Below are 14251 nucleotides of genomic sequence, written 5' to 3'. Positions count from 1 at the left end.
TTAAAAGATGTGGGAAGAAATTAATTCTCTCCTGCTAAACTTATCTTTGCAAAGCGTGTATTTTGCTATAATAAGCACAATGCAGGCACTTAAATAAAAACAGCCTATGAATAATGATAAAACATTAAAAGATGTGATGTCAATTTGCAGAAAAAGAATTCTGGTTTTCTTTTACTCGTATGGGCAAAAAACATTTTCATTCACTCACATTTTCACTGACACCAACTAGCATCTTCATATAATGTTTTGTAAAAACTCAAGGCTGAAAACCAAACACAGTGTATCACAAAAGAAATTATACTAGTACTGTTAAGTAAATACAGGCTGGAAACTTAGTAAGGGACAAAAAGGATCATAAGTCCCAGTTGCTGCAAGTCTGGTATGACTGATTCAAACAATTAAATGATTCATTATTACTTGAAGTGGAAAATGTGGCTCATTTTGGTGCAACTAGATACATTTAACTTTCTACTTTATGATATGTTTGAAAGACATATGAGACATCTAATTATATTTTGGTTAAAAGGAACAAGTAGAACTTTTACTTTTTTTTTCCTTAAGAGGTATTCTGAACGTCAAAAGATATAATTATTATTGTTCTTATTGTTACTTGACTGTGTGATGTCTTAAGAGTTGGGTAATATTTCCTTGGTCTTGAAAGTCACTCCATATCTGTCTAAGCTTACCATGTATTATACAGAATGTTGTATTACCCTAGCTGAGTTCATTTTAAAGACACGTAGCCAAGACTCATCCTCTAATGGGTAATAAAAGAACAGCCATTCTTTCCCGCTGAATAAACACCATTGTGCCAAATAGCTATTTTCTCTATCCCATTTTTGAGCCAACATGATGAATTCTGAGTCATCTTCAAGTTTCAGTGCAATATCACATATACAAATAATAAATAATGTGATAATTCTTCCTGCTGTGCTCCTTCCTACCACCTGCCAACTACCTCCTACCACAGGGCCTTTGCATATACAATTCCCTCTGCTGCGATGCTCCTCCTTCCCCTCTGTACCTCCATAACTTTCCTCTGCCTTTCTGTCTCACCTCCCCAGGAAGCACTCTGTGCTCTCCCGATCACATCAAATTCCCTTAAAAGGACACACAGCACCATGTCCTCCTTTGTAGCACTTGTCACAACTGAAATTGTATCTCTTCCTCAACACCTGTGGGCCAGGTACGTTTTGTCTCACTTTTGTATTCCCAGTCACTACCCCAGTGCCAGGCATACAGTAGGATTATATTAGTTGATTAATAAATTTAAGATTTTATTCTCTCAGGTATTTTCTGCAGTCACTATTTTTTTTTAATTCTCACCCAAGGATGTGTTTTTTAATCAAGTTTAGAGAGAGAAACATTGATGTAAAAAACATCGATTGCACCGCCCCCTCCCCACGCCCTAACCAGGGATTGAACCCAGGCATGTGTCCTGACCGGGAATCAAACCTGCAACCTTTAATGTAGAGGGCAACGCTCCAACCAACTGAGCTAACCAGCCGGGGCTGCAGCTGCTATTTTTAATGATTACTACTAAGAACACTTTCATATTTTTGCTTATACAGAAGCAGACTGATAACTGATAACCTGATACTTAATCCTTTGTCATGTTTAAATAGCATCTCATATAATGAATAAGAATAATTGAAGCTGAGAAGTGGAAGCTGAATGAATTTTGAAATCAGAAAGCTCAGGGTTTGAACTTAAAAGCTGAGTGACGCCCTAACCAGTGTGGCTCAGTGGATAGAGCGTCGGCCTGTGCACTGAAAGGTCCCAGGTTCGATTCCGGTCAAGGGCATGTACCTTGGTTGAAGGCACAAACCCCAGGAGGAGGTGTGCAGGAGGCAGCTGATCGTTGTTTCTCTCTCATCGATGTTTCTAACTCTCTATCCCTCTCCCTTCCTCTCTGTAAAAAAAGTCAATAAAATATATTTTAAAAAAGCAACTCTATTAAAAAAAAAAAAAAAAGCTGAGTGACTACTAATCCCTTGGAACCCCTGTTTCCTTATCCTACAAAAAGGTGGGAATGCATTTCTTCATTTGCAGGGTGGTTATGTCCATTAAACTGGTACTAGAGGTGAGTGCTGGATACAGAGTAGTACCGGGAGCCTAGCCTACTATTGTAAGCCTGCTTCCATTCTGAAGTATAAATTCAGTCCCATCGTACAGTAAGGCTGCCAAGCGATCCTTCCATACACCATGAAGACCTCACTCTGCAGGGCTAACGATGAAATCTGCTAACAGGTAATGCTTCATTTATCCATTAACAATAATCATTATATGAAGAAAAAAAATGTACAGGGTTACAAAAATTAAGAAGTTTCTCTTCAGTATCAGTCATGGAAGAGCTTCAGGCTGCAAAAGTAGAAATAACTAGGGAAATATATCAATTTTCCCAATGACCATGGCTGCTGAAAACTCCACATTAATGCTTCTAGTCCTACTTTAATATCTTTCCCCAAGGACAAAAGGAGATGAAATGTATGTCAGAAATATAATAAGGCTAAAAAGGAACTCATTTTGAAAACCCCTGCAATTAATTTAATAAGCGGGCCTAACCTGCCATTAACACTGACATAAATCATTTTATTTACACAGTTCTAGAATGTAGGAGACACATACCTTTAAACAACTGCACTGCATTGTAAACAATTTAATAAACAGGAGGGAGGCATAGCTGCCCTGCCATGGTTACCCATGGTATATTTTGTCTTGTTTTTTTTTTTTTTTTTTTTCACATTGCAGCTTAAATAGCATCTCCATTTTCCAAGCCAAAATAAACTCCAAATGGTTTAAAATATGTCAAGAGCCTCGTGCTATTCAACCACACCACAGTTTTTAGTTTTTCCACATCATCTTACGTAATTAATTCAGGGTTTTATCATGTCTTTGATTTCCTAATTTTTCACAACGGGGCAGCCACCACGTTTTCTTTCAAAGGCCATTTCGTGATGTGGCAGGGCTTACCACAAAGGTGAATTCCACCCTGTCCTCATCACAAAGCAACAGCTACTAGTTAGCATCCCAAAATGTGTTCTGCTCCCCAGCTGTAGCCGCTCAATGAGCACACGCAGCTGGATTTTTTGTTGCTGCTGTTGAACAAAGCAAGTGGAGCGCTGTACAACACCAATATCAGTGACACGAAATTGCCAGCCTTCAAAGCAAGCTAGGCTTTAAGTGGGCGACGTTGCTATTATACATTTTCTTCTTATTATGACAAAAATCTGAATTCCCAGGCATCTCTTGAACTTGTCAGAAAAAAATCTTATGTTCCTTATTTTCCTAATCTTTCTTTAATATATCAGATTTCATGATTAAAATGCAGATACTGTACAAATTTTTTCTCTCTAAACTCTGTATGTATTGGACACCCCTTTCAGCCTTACTGATACATTTGTGTGGGTGTGTGTGGGTGTGTGCAGAGAGAGCATTTTCCTGCAAAAGTACAGCAAATGGAAAAAGAAACACATTTTAGTTTTTCATAATGTGTAGATAAAACAATAAGAATACATTTTAAGACACCTGAGTGTCTTAAACAATAAGAATACATTTTAAGACACCTGAGTAGTCCTGAGTATTATCACCAGTAAATAATCACATTATTACGTTTGTGATATGGTTAAAAGGACAGTCTAAGTAAAGGCTTTGTTTATAATGTATTAAAATATTATGTTAAATGATTGAAAACTTATGTACTTGAAAATAATTTGCCTGTTATTTGTCTCCCCAATTTATTTAACATTTAAAGATGACCTGAAATGAGAAGAAACACAATTCTCCTGCCAATATTTTGTTATACCTTATGGATAATATGCTTGATAAATCATCTGCTATTTACATGGAATGTCATTTATTTTTGTCTCTAGTTAAACTTCAGAAATTTAGAAAGTTTACGTAAGAGCCTTCCATGCTAATATATATATATATATAATATTCAAAACGCCATAATCCTACTTCTCAAAATACAGACATTGCTATTATTTATGGCTCAACATGAAACCCAGTGATTCATCAATTTTTCTATTTCTCTTCATCTCTTTTATAGCATCCTAATCAACCTAATTAAGGCTTTGTTCATCTGAAACCTCTGACGGCAATTTGTTTAACTCTATCCCACTGTGGTCTTCTTATAAGGAGAATTAAATCTGATCTTCTGACAGCAATCATTAAGTGATCCCAACTGGCCCCAATTAAGCCACATGGCTCATGGGCTTCCATACAGGCAAGTGCCACGTTCTCCGTTTCATTTACACATCATTCTTTACCTTGGTTTATTTTCTTAAAGCCAATTAAGTATGCGTCTTATCAAGTGGAACTAAATTTCCTTGTGTACACTAACTCAGGACACAGTGCACCGAGTGACTTGACAGTCACACTGAAGTACCACGCAGGACTCCTGAAGCCCTGCTCTCTGGCTGTGGTGCTATTCATGAAAGACACACACACAACTTTCTATTTATTTACTGGCGCTGAAATGGACCCAAAATAATATACATGTTTAAACAGTTCTGGCTAACATAAATCAATAAGAACTTTTATCTGACTTATTTCCAATAATTTTTTTTTTTTTGTATAGTATTGGCATTTAGTTCAGTTTAACATCCTTTTTTTAATATTTGAAATTATCTCTTTATGACCCTCCAAAAGAGAAGTACCAAAGTAAGACTTCTGAAGTTAACCTTTCTTCCCCTTAATTTCTGCTCTAATTTTTTCACAAACGCTCCATCGCAAGTTCTGTAATGATGTTCCCAGGCCTTCCTCTGAGCGCAGGTAGCCTCAGGACTTAGAGCTCATTGATTGTGTGCTACTCCAGGGAAATGGCTGATTAAAAACCGCCTCACGAGGAGGAGTGGCTCCTATTCACATCCGGCACATCTTATTTTAAACTCTCACACCTGTATGGAGATTGCGCGCCCCCCCACCCCCCCGCCCCAGCTCTAGCTTTGGAGAACCACAGTTCATGGAGCCCTTCACCTTAGAGGTCCAGGCAGAAACACAGCTAAATAAATCCCAATGTGACTGCTGTATGACACCATTTCTGAAGGCCTTAATCAATTACCTCGACTACTTCCCTGTGAATCAAAACAAATGCACTGCATTTTTTAATATCTATTCTAATTATAGCTATCACTGATCATCTGCTGGTATCTGATGCAGGCTATCTATCACAGTTCTTAGAGCAGACGGATCAGAACATATCTGTTCATCTTAATCCTACATTAAAAACTGACATGAGGATAGAGAGCTCGAATGGATGCTATGCATTTTATAGGATATTAACCTGGATGGAACATGTAATTCTTCTTATTACTTGACCAACAGATGTAACTTCAAAGAAAAAACATACAATGGAATCTTTAACATGCTGATATTTGGGACACCTAGAAAAAACAGTATTTGCATTTTCGTTATGAGAGCTAAATATATAATTATCATCTCAATAAGTAATTGTTTTCAAAAGAGGAAAATTCAAAATAGTTATTACAAAAGGCTGATGATTTAGAAAATACTTACCAACCTCACAACTAACTGACTTTTAAAAATGTATAATAAATGGACTAAAATTTTAGTAAAGCAAAACAGACGCTGGGGTGTTGTATGATGAAATATTTCTCACTGTATTATTGTAATCTCCAATAAGATTTGATGTTAATTTTAGAGCATGCTTCTGCTAAAAAGGGCAAACCCTGCAACAGATTTAGTACAAAGAAGCTGAAAATATCCTGTGGAAAAAAAAATCTGTAGTGAAATCAGCCAGCCCAAATCCTGCCATTACTCAGCACTGCAGTGACGTGCGGATGTTTGTAGTGGTTTGAGGAACCAGAAGGGGTGGAAACTCTCCATACTCGACTCCAACATGATTGCAATTGAACCTCATCAAAGTAAGAGCTCATAATTTGTCACAGAAAACAGCCAATTAACATATGTTAGAAAAAGGCTTCATAAAGATAATATATGATTAAAGACCTAGTGCAGCTGTTGGAAATCAAAACTATGCATTTAAAAAAGAAATCTCAGTCGGAGCTTCCGTATGGTTAAACTGATAATGGCTACTATGATTTTTTTTTTAAGTAGAAAAATATAATTACAGTGCTTCTCATAAGTTTGGGGTTATGGCAAAGGAGAACTGGGTAGTGTGGCACTATTTACTGTGTCTTACTTAGTTCTATAAATAGTTGAAGCCCTTGCCAAAACTCTGTAGTTACTTTGTTATAGTGCTATTTTAAAACACAGACCTTCATTGTGAGCTAAATGGCCTTCAGGATGCACTTTGTAGTTGTAGCATTCCTCTCAAAACGATATCCTCCCTTTATCTGTGCATAACTCAGGACAAGAGGATTCCACACGACTGCCCCGGTCACTGTAAGACACGCCAGGGCTGTGTAAACACATGGTTTTAATACTTCAGAACTTTTGTCAGCGTTGGTGCTGAGGGTGAGAGTTAAATGTCAGAAATGAGATTAAGGTGCATGTATGTGGTGCAGATCCTCTAACGGGACACAATGCAGGCTGCCTGCCCCAGCTCTGGAACCAATGAGCTGCATGTAACTGTGTGTGTTTGGTGTATTTGCATCACAGGGTTTAAATGTAAGCTTCACCTTGGACCATGTAGGCAAGCAAATCCTGTCTAAGTTGACTTCACTGGAGACCATGAGCCAAAATCACGATGCTTAACATTACAGCTAACAGTGTAAAAGCTTGGTCATTAGTCACAGAGACATAAAAGTGTCAATCCTGATAGTAGGTGCCAGGGACAACACTCTGAACCAAACAGAGGTCCTGGTCTGCACAAAACACGTTTTAAAGAGGAATAAACAAGCACACTAATAGGATGATTTTAGAGGAGTGCTGTAAAGCAAGTAGCACAGTAGAATAGGCTAGGCAGTGACTGAACAGGCAAGGGCAGAGGTGGACAGTGATGTCAGGGGAGGTTATTTGAGAAGATGACATGCGAGGAGAGATCTAAACCATGGATGGAGCCAGACAGTATTAGCAGGATAACTACTCCAGCACTCAAGTCATTGGTGGTACAAACTTGGCTAATTCATAATTTCCTAAACCTCAGTTTCCTCATTTATAGAATGGGAATAATAATACATACATTCTATGATGGGGTTGTGGAGCGCAAATAAAAAACAGAGCCACATTCATCTGTAAAAATTCAGTTGGACACAATTCAATTTCATAAATTTACTATGGTAACTTGTTTCCTTTACTTCAATATTATATAATTTTATAAAAGTTATAAATACTTTAAAGCACTGAGAATATAATATGAGTATATAATAATGCAAAAGGTTTCTAAATTGATATTAATTCAATCCAAAGGTGTGTCTTCCCTGAAAATGTGGACTATTTCATAAAAGCCATGCCCACTAGTTGAAATAAGTTCTTTTTGCAATGCTAAATATAGATAGCACCATGAGTAATCTGACAAATACAATAAAAATTTTCTACAAATGTAAAATAAAGAATATTTTTGAAATCATTCCTTTTATCTCTTAGAAATAAATAATTTTACAATATTAATGCAACTGAGTCATTGGATTAGGTTGATTTATTTTCTCTCTCATAGGGCTCAACTCCCAAGCAATCAGCACAGTTTTGATTAAGATCTCAGCGATATTTGAAAATCCCAGTGTCTCACTATATAGGAAATATTCACATATCTTTGGACATACCCATCTAATGAGAGTAAGCTATATAGCCTCAAGCCAAACAGATTAATTTCCAACTCAGAATGAATAGACAAATTGAATCATCTAGTATTTTTAAATTAAGGCATTTTAAAGAAAAAAACAACAACAAAATTTAAGAATTATGATTATTTATGTAGGAAATTAGAGTACAGGACAATAGACACATTAATTTTAAATATAAAATAGAAACATCCAATTAAAAACTATAGTATTTTAAGTAAGGGGAAGGGTCAAAATTTCCTATGCAATATAACTTAATTTAAGAAATAATGGGTATACATTTTCAATTTTCCCTTCCCCGTCATTTTTTGGGGGAGTGGTATAAATTTGACCTTTTATTCCATTGTTTTCTTTTTATTCCATATTTGGTGAACCTAATTCGTCAGTTTTAAAATAAAGTAATCTTTATAATTTGCAAAACCTAAATTAACAAGTCTATTTTCATTTGCAATTGACCAAATGCCCTTAAAAAAGAAACACACATTTGAAATAAAAAAAAAAAAATCAAAACTATCTTCTCTCCTTTCCAAAATGAATCATGATACAGATATTTATTCTAATAAAAACCAACACAGTGTTCGGCTTTGTTCTCAATGCTAACCAATATTTAACAGTGCATGCTCACTTTCCTCCCTCTCTATCTTGTAAAATGACCTAAGGAAGATACTTCCTTTCCCCTGCAAAACCCTAGTCATAATTGCATACAAAGCAGGCACGGAAATGCAGGTTTCTTCTATTTGTAGCATCCCACACTCCATTTCTTTTTTCATTTCATCACCTTTCTTTATCTCTTTCTCCACATGTTTAGAACTGAGGGGATATGGAAGGGGAAACGGTCAAAGAGCTAGGAATAGAGGTGTTTTCAGAGGAACAGAAGGTTTCCCCCATTCCATCCAGGCAGGGCTGCGGTGGTGCCCGGACTGAAGGCCTGGAGGAAGCCTCCTTATCTCAGCATGTCTACACTTTCTGCTCCAGGCTATTTTCCAGGATAGCCCAAGTCACCCTTGGCAGATACCACTCCATGGAAAGTATTACAGTACTTCCCCTGGAAAAAAAGATCATGCTACTATGGATCAGAAGATGCTGAAATGGACAGTTTTTTATCCTGATTCTCTGAAACCTACTATCCAAAAAGAAAGCTCCCATCTGTAGCAGCAAGCTCATGACTCTCTTGAGAAATACGGAAGTAGATGCCAAAGATCACTAGTTCTTAAGGATGCTAACAGGCTATGCCTCAAAAAGAAAATAATAATAATAGAAAGGGTGGGGGCAGGAAATAAAATTAGGAAAATGGGTTTCTTTGCTACAGGACTTTTCATAATCTTCAATATACTGGTTTGCATAATCTGGAGTATTTTCAAATTTCTCTGGAATATCCTTAGGGAAATGCTAACTTTAAAGAAAGGAACAAGCTTCTTCCCTCTGAAGAATACACTGCACTGTTGAAGTGGCCCAAACCAACACTTAAGCTCAATGCCTGGCTCCGGGAAAACATCGTAGTATTGTTGAATAATTGATCAAACAATGAAAAAGTATTCTTTTAGCTTTACAAAGAAACACAAACATGGTATCAGGTGCAGAAAATTGCTGCTCTTTTGAAGTAAAAATATTAATAAAATATTTAGCATTTGGTGCAATATGTTTCCAAAGCCCAAGGCACCAAGGAGTGGTGGAGTGCAGTGGAAAGGAAGCTCTTTGGAGTCAGGCTCTTGGTTGGGTTCTGCCACCCACAGGCTGCATGTCTTTGTACCAGTCAACTCCTTTGAGTCTCATTTTCCTCAGACTTTTAAAGGGAGCTTGGTTCAATTTCTAAAGGGCCTTTTCAAGTTCCTAAGTGGTATAAATTCAATAAAGGTGTAAGACAAAATGAGATCAGCATGCTTCTCCAGGATACAGTCCTAGAAAAACAATAATTTTTTGCATTGAAGAGTTGTTTCGCTCCAGCTTCAAGCAATATAAGCAGTTAAGACCAAGGTTAACTTTGGGCCACTAATCATATTTAGAATTTTAATGAATAATAGCTACAAATTATAAAATACTGTGGCATTAAAAGCTTTACATATATTAACTCTAATCCTCATTATCAGCCTATGAGGAAGGCACTGTTGCCATTTCCATTTTACAGAAAAGGACAGAGAGGTTAAGTTACATGCCCAGGATCACACAGCTCAAGTTAGAGCTATAACTTTAACCCTTATAAGTCCAGTCCCAGACTTGTATTTGAACCATATATTCTGCTGCTTCTCTATGCTTCAAGGTAATATTCAAAAGAGGACTTTAAAGTTAAAATTCTATGCAGAAAATGTAATGTTCAGAGGGAGTTAGAGAGATCTAAGAAGTACTTTTAAAGTTGGCATTCTTGAATTCATCTAATATTCTCTTATTCTTGAGGACAAAAGGAGTTTACTTCTCTGTGCTAATAGGGGAATGCAATGAAACATGAGTTAGAGATTAGTCATCAGAATATCAGAATTTATTGTCTGATCAGCACCAGCAGTCTGCCCTCCAGACTTCTACAAAGAAATGTGGTTGTGCATAAGGAAAACCAGGTGAATGTATGCGAATCAACGCATCTACATTACAACCCCTGGGAAAAATACCATCAAGACAGATGTCTTCCTGAGGATGAGTCAGGAGAGTCAACTTCATTTCTGATGAAGATGAGATTACACAGCATTTACAGATATCTTGTTTCCAGGCTTGAGGTAGTCTTCTGGCTCTCCTTCCAAGTGCCCTGGGTAGGTTTCTAACCCAGACCTCCTCCACCCTGGTATTACCCTGGTCATTAACTCCCCACCCCGTTTCTATTCCTCCTCTTGCTCTTCCTTCTCCTTCATCTCCTCGAAATATGGCCTACTACAATATTCTTCTATATGCAGTGGAGTTTCCACTTTAGAATTTAATACATTTACCTACTTCTTTAGAATTCTTTGTGTTTGAGACCTCTGGGTATAATTGTGCAATTCAAGGTCTTTAAATATATTATTTTAGAAGTAATTTTATGGCTATCAGCTTTATATGACACACACCTAATAAAATGTACTAATTAATTATATAAAAACAGTTGACATAATTGGCAATATAGTTATAATTGTTGAAGAAAAATCACATAGTTTGGTGTATTACAGACGTTCACACCAGTTCTTTCACAATGTATGGTGCAGCCTCACTCTAGCAGAAGCTACAGAGTGTAAGGAAGTAATAGGTGATATATTTTAAGCAAATGTCAGACTTTTCTCCTACATCCACAGGCAGAACACTGTGGTGCAGATATAGGTACATATATACTCATTTGTGTATTTATATATGTTATTGCGCCAGTTGATGAGCACACAGTGGGTTGGAGCCATCCAACAATTCCGTAATCAACAATGGCACATTATATCCAAGCCTGAATTTAATTTGAGATGCCGGGCAGCTCACAGTACAAAGTGAAAGCTCAAAATGGCTGCTTCTGTAGTCTATGCACTTTAAGAGGGTTTTTGACAAACAAGAAATCTTTAAAATTTCTAATTCAGTAAGAAAGTACCTGTTGGCAATACTGCCTTTCAGTGAAGAAACCTCGGGAGCCATTTTTATATCAGTGTCACTCTTGCCTGTCCGTGGATCTGGTAATTAAAGAGTTCTGAGAAATGTAGAGGCTAACATTACTTTTAGATGCTAGAAAAGTGGACATTACCATCAACTAATACATAGTCAACACACCTAGTCATTACTTAGCCACATTCCTGAGATTCTAAAATTCAAAATTATATTAAAATGTTCTTTTTATATTTTATGAACTGGAAAACAATTACTGTAGCACAGTCACTGTTAAGGTTTTTTGGAAAATTGGTTAAGATGAGTATTTGATAAATGTCTCCCTAAACTCATTATGGAAAATTTTAGGATAAGCTTAGAAATTTCACTTGCCTTAAGCTGGATCTTTATGAGATCCATTAAAAATTTTATTTAGGCTAGCCCTAGCTGGTTTGGCTCAATGGATAGAGCGTTGGCATGCAGACCAAAGGGTCCCGGGTTCGATTCCAGTCAAGGGCATGTATCTCAGTTGCAGGCTCCTCCCCGGCCCAGGCCCTGGTCAGGGCTTGTGCAGGAGGCAACCAGTCGATGTGTTTCTCTCACATCGATGTTTCTCTCTGTCTTTCCCTCTCTCTTCCACTTTCCCTAAAAAAAATCAATGGAAAAATACCCTTGGGTGAGGATTAACAAAAAAAAAAAAAAAAAAAGAAAATATTTATCTAGGGTAGAGGGGAGCAAAGAAGGAAAATAGGGGACATCTGTAATACTCTCAACAATAAAGTAAATTTTTAAAATTCATCTAAATTTTGCCATGTCAGAAAAGAGCAAAAATTTTTTAAAAATACATCGCTATATTTCCATTCAGCCACAGTGAGAGTAGAAATACCCGATATTAATACTGGCAGAGGCCATCCAAGGTCAGATCATTTTCCCCTCCTTCAGATAATGCCATACACAAATTATTTCACAAAGATTCCACCTCTCCTATTTTTAAGGCCTTCCGGAAAAGGAGCAACATAACCTTCCTCAGTAACCTATTTTGATATTTCACAACTCTCACTCTCAGGAAATTCTTACTTATAGCTAATCCCTCACGGGATACTTTACGTCCAGTCCTCTTGTTCTAGCCTTGCGCAGAGAACAACATTTGGTGATCCTGGCCTCATTTCATACACTTGAAGATTGTGTATTGAATGATACCTATTTTTGTTACCTTTTACTTGCTTTACTTTCTCTTCTCTCCCCCCCCCCCCCAATCTTTGTGGCTCTTCACTTTAAGTCATATCTGCCATTAGCTCTGGAGTCTCAAAATATAAACATAATGCTAAAAAAAAAGACTCCTTTGTCTACTTCTATCAAATATATTTTTGAATTATCTACACATTGTATAAATTCTACAAATGTTTACCTTCTCATTTATTTCAATTTTGCATTTTCCCCTTGTCAGATTTGTTTCTAGCTACTCTTCTGCTTTGTATTAAAGCATTTGTTCCTCCTTCGCTTCATGATTTCTGACCACTTCTCCAGTTTACCAAGGTCATGCTGAGTTCTGATACTATCTTTCAAGGGCCAGACATTCCACACTCTCTTTACACAAGACTCGTTGGCATTTTGAAATTTAATGAATAAATTATTCATTTCACTATTCCTTCAGCTACCATTCTAATCAGTGTGGTTTAGCAGATATTTTCCCAATTTATGAATGAGGACATCTTAAAGCACAAAATCTGAAGCCTTGAAAGTTTGATATTATATCTTCTTCTCCATCACACTCCACAGTAAAGGTTTAAGTATTTTCATTGGATCAGTTTTTAATGATGCTGTCATTGTATAATTGTATAATGTGATTTTGCCTTGGGTATGTTTAAGTCTGTATATAAGACAGTTAATAATTGTGGTTCCCTGGATTATCCTTCATTTCCTTTAGAAATGTTATTACTGAAAGCCCACCTTCTAGTCTTTATTCAAAAAATTCTAGTGATAGTAGTAACATTAAATGAACATGTCCCAGAAACATTATTTCTATTATTTCAATTGGATCTTATACCTGGATAAATCTGTGCTCTCATGATTATATTTCATATTATATTTCTGTTCATAAAAAAATCAAGACACAGAAAAAAAAATACAGAACATGCCCTACTTTACACTGCAGATAAGCAGCAAAACTAGGTTTTGAGATAAGGGAACTTGACTCCATATTTCAAACTCTTATTTCTCTGCTCTACTGCTGCATGTGTTAGGAGGCCTGACAAAACGCTAAGGAAATGTGTTCATCCTCATCATCTAGTTTTTAAATTTATGTCAAAGTCCTAAGTCAGCTGGTAGTGAAATATATCAAATTCAATACATCTATGATCTGAGCTTCTATGTAAAAATAAACCTAAAAGTTTTATTCTCACTAGAAAAGAATGTTTCATGTTGTTTGTTTGGCTTTTCCACTACATCTTTTGAAAATTGGCTTAAAATATGTTGCTATTTATAGCTTTCATATAATACACCAAAAATGCTTAGTAACTTTCATCTCTGATTTAAATTTTATTTCTTAATGTACTACTATTTACAATAATCTCAAGGACAACTCTTTTCCCTATGGTTATGACTTTAAACAGTGTTGTAAGCTACATCAACCATCTACCTATAATTTATAGCTAGGGATAAGATACCTCTAATTTTCCATTTGGAGTAAGCCTAGTAATATAAACATAAGGAATTTTTATTATGTAAGTCAGCTTGACCATGAGTTAAAAATTGATGTTGCTAATGGTTACATTTATAGGTGAACTGATGAGAAATGCAGTATGCTCTAATTTACTGCACATGCCTTACCTAATAAATTTCTATGTCCTTCTTATCACATATTTCTTAAGGGTTTTATGTGTGAAAATAATTCACCTCAGGCACTTATGATGACCCATTAATTGGAAGCAGCTTTCTAATACTCTACATACACATACATACATGTGATTTGCAAAAATGTTAATGACCAATGAACAGTGAATTTGCTTTAATTCCAGAAATTAACT

At 36.3% G+C, this 14251-nt stretch overlaps 1 protein-coding gene across 16 annotated transcripts in view; it reads right to left on the bottom strand.

Annotated features, from left to right (window-relative positions):
• MEF2C (myocyte enhancer factor 2C) overlaps positions 1 to 14251 on the bottom strand; it is a 163015-nt gene that overhangs the window by 94263 nt on the left and 54501 nt on the right. The window contains exon 1 of one of the 16 annotated variants that reach the window (XM_054715079.1): positions 6243 to 6354. The exons of the other annotated variants lie outside the window; for them this stretch is intronic. The gene's annotated coding sequence lies outside the window, so the exon portion shown is untranslated. Of the gene's footprint in view, positions 1 to 6242; positions 6355 to 14251 lie in introns of those variants that run through there. 16 annotated transcript variants of the gene reach the window in all.

This window comes from Eptesicus fuscus, chromosome 4 (assembly GCF_027574615.1).
Source record: "Eptesicus fuscus isolate TK198812 chromosome 4, DD_ASM_mEF_20220401, whole genome shotgun sequence".
NCBI classification, from domain to species: Eukaryota; Metazoa; Chordata; class Mammalia; order Chiroptera; family Vespertilionidae; genus Eptesicus; species Eptesicus fuscus.
This window is presented reverse-complemented; position numbering and strand designations above follow the sequence as displayed.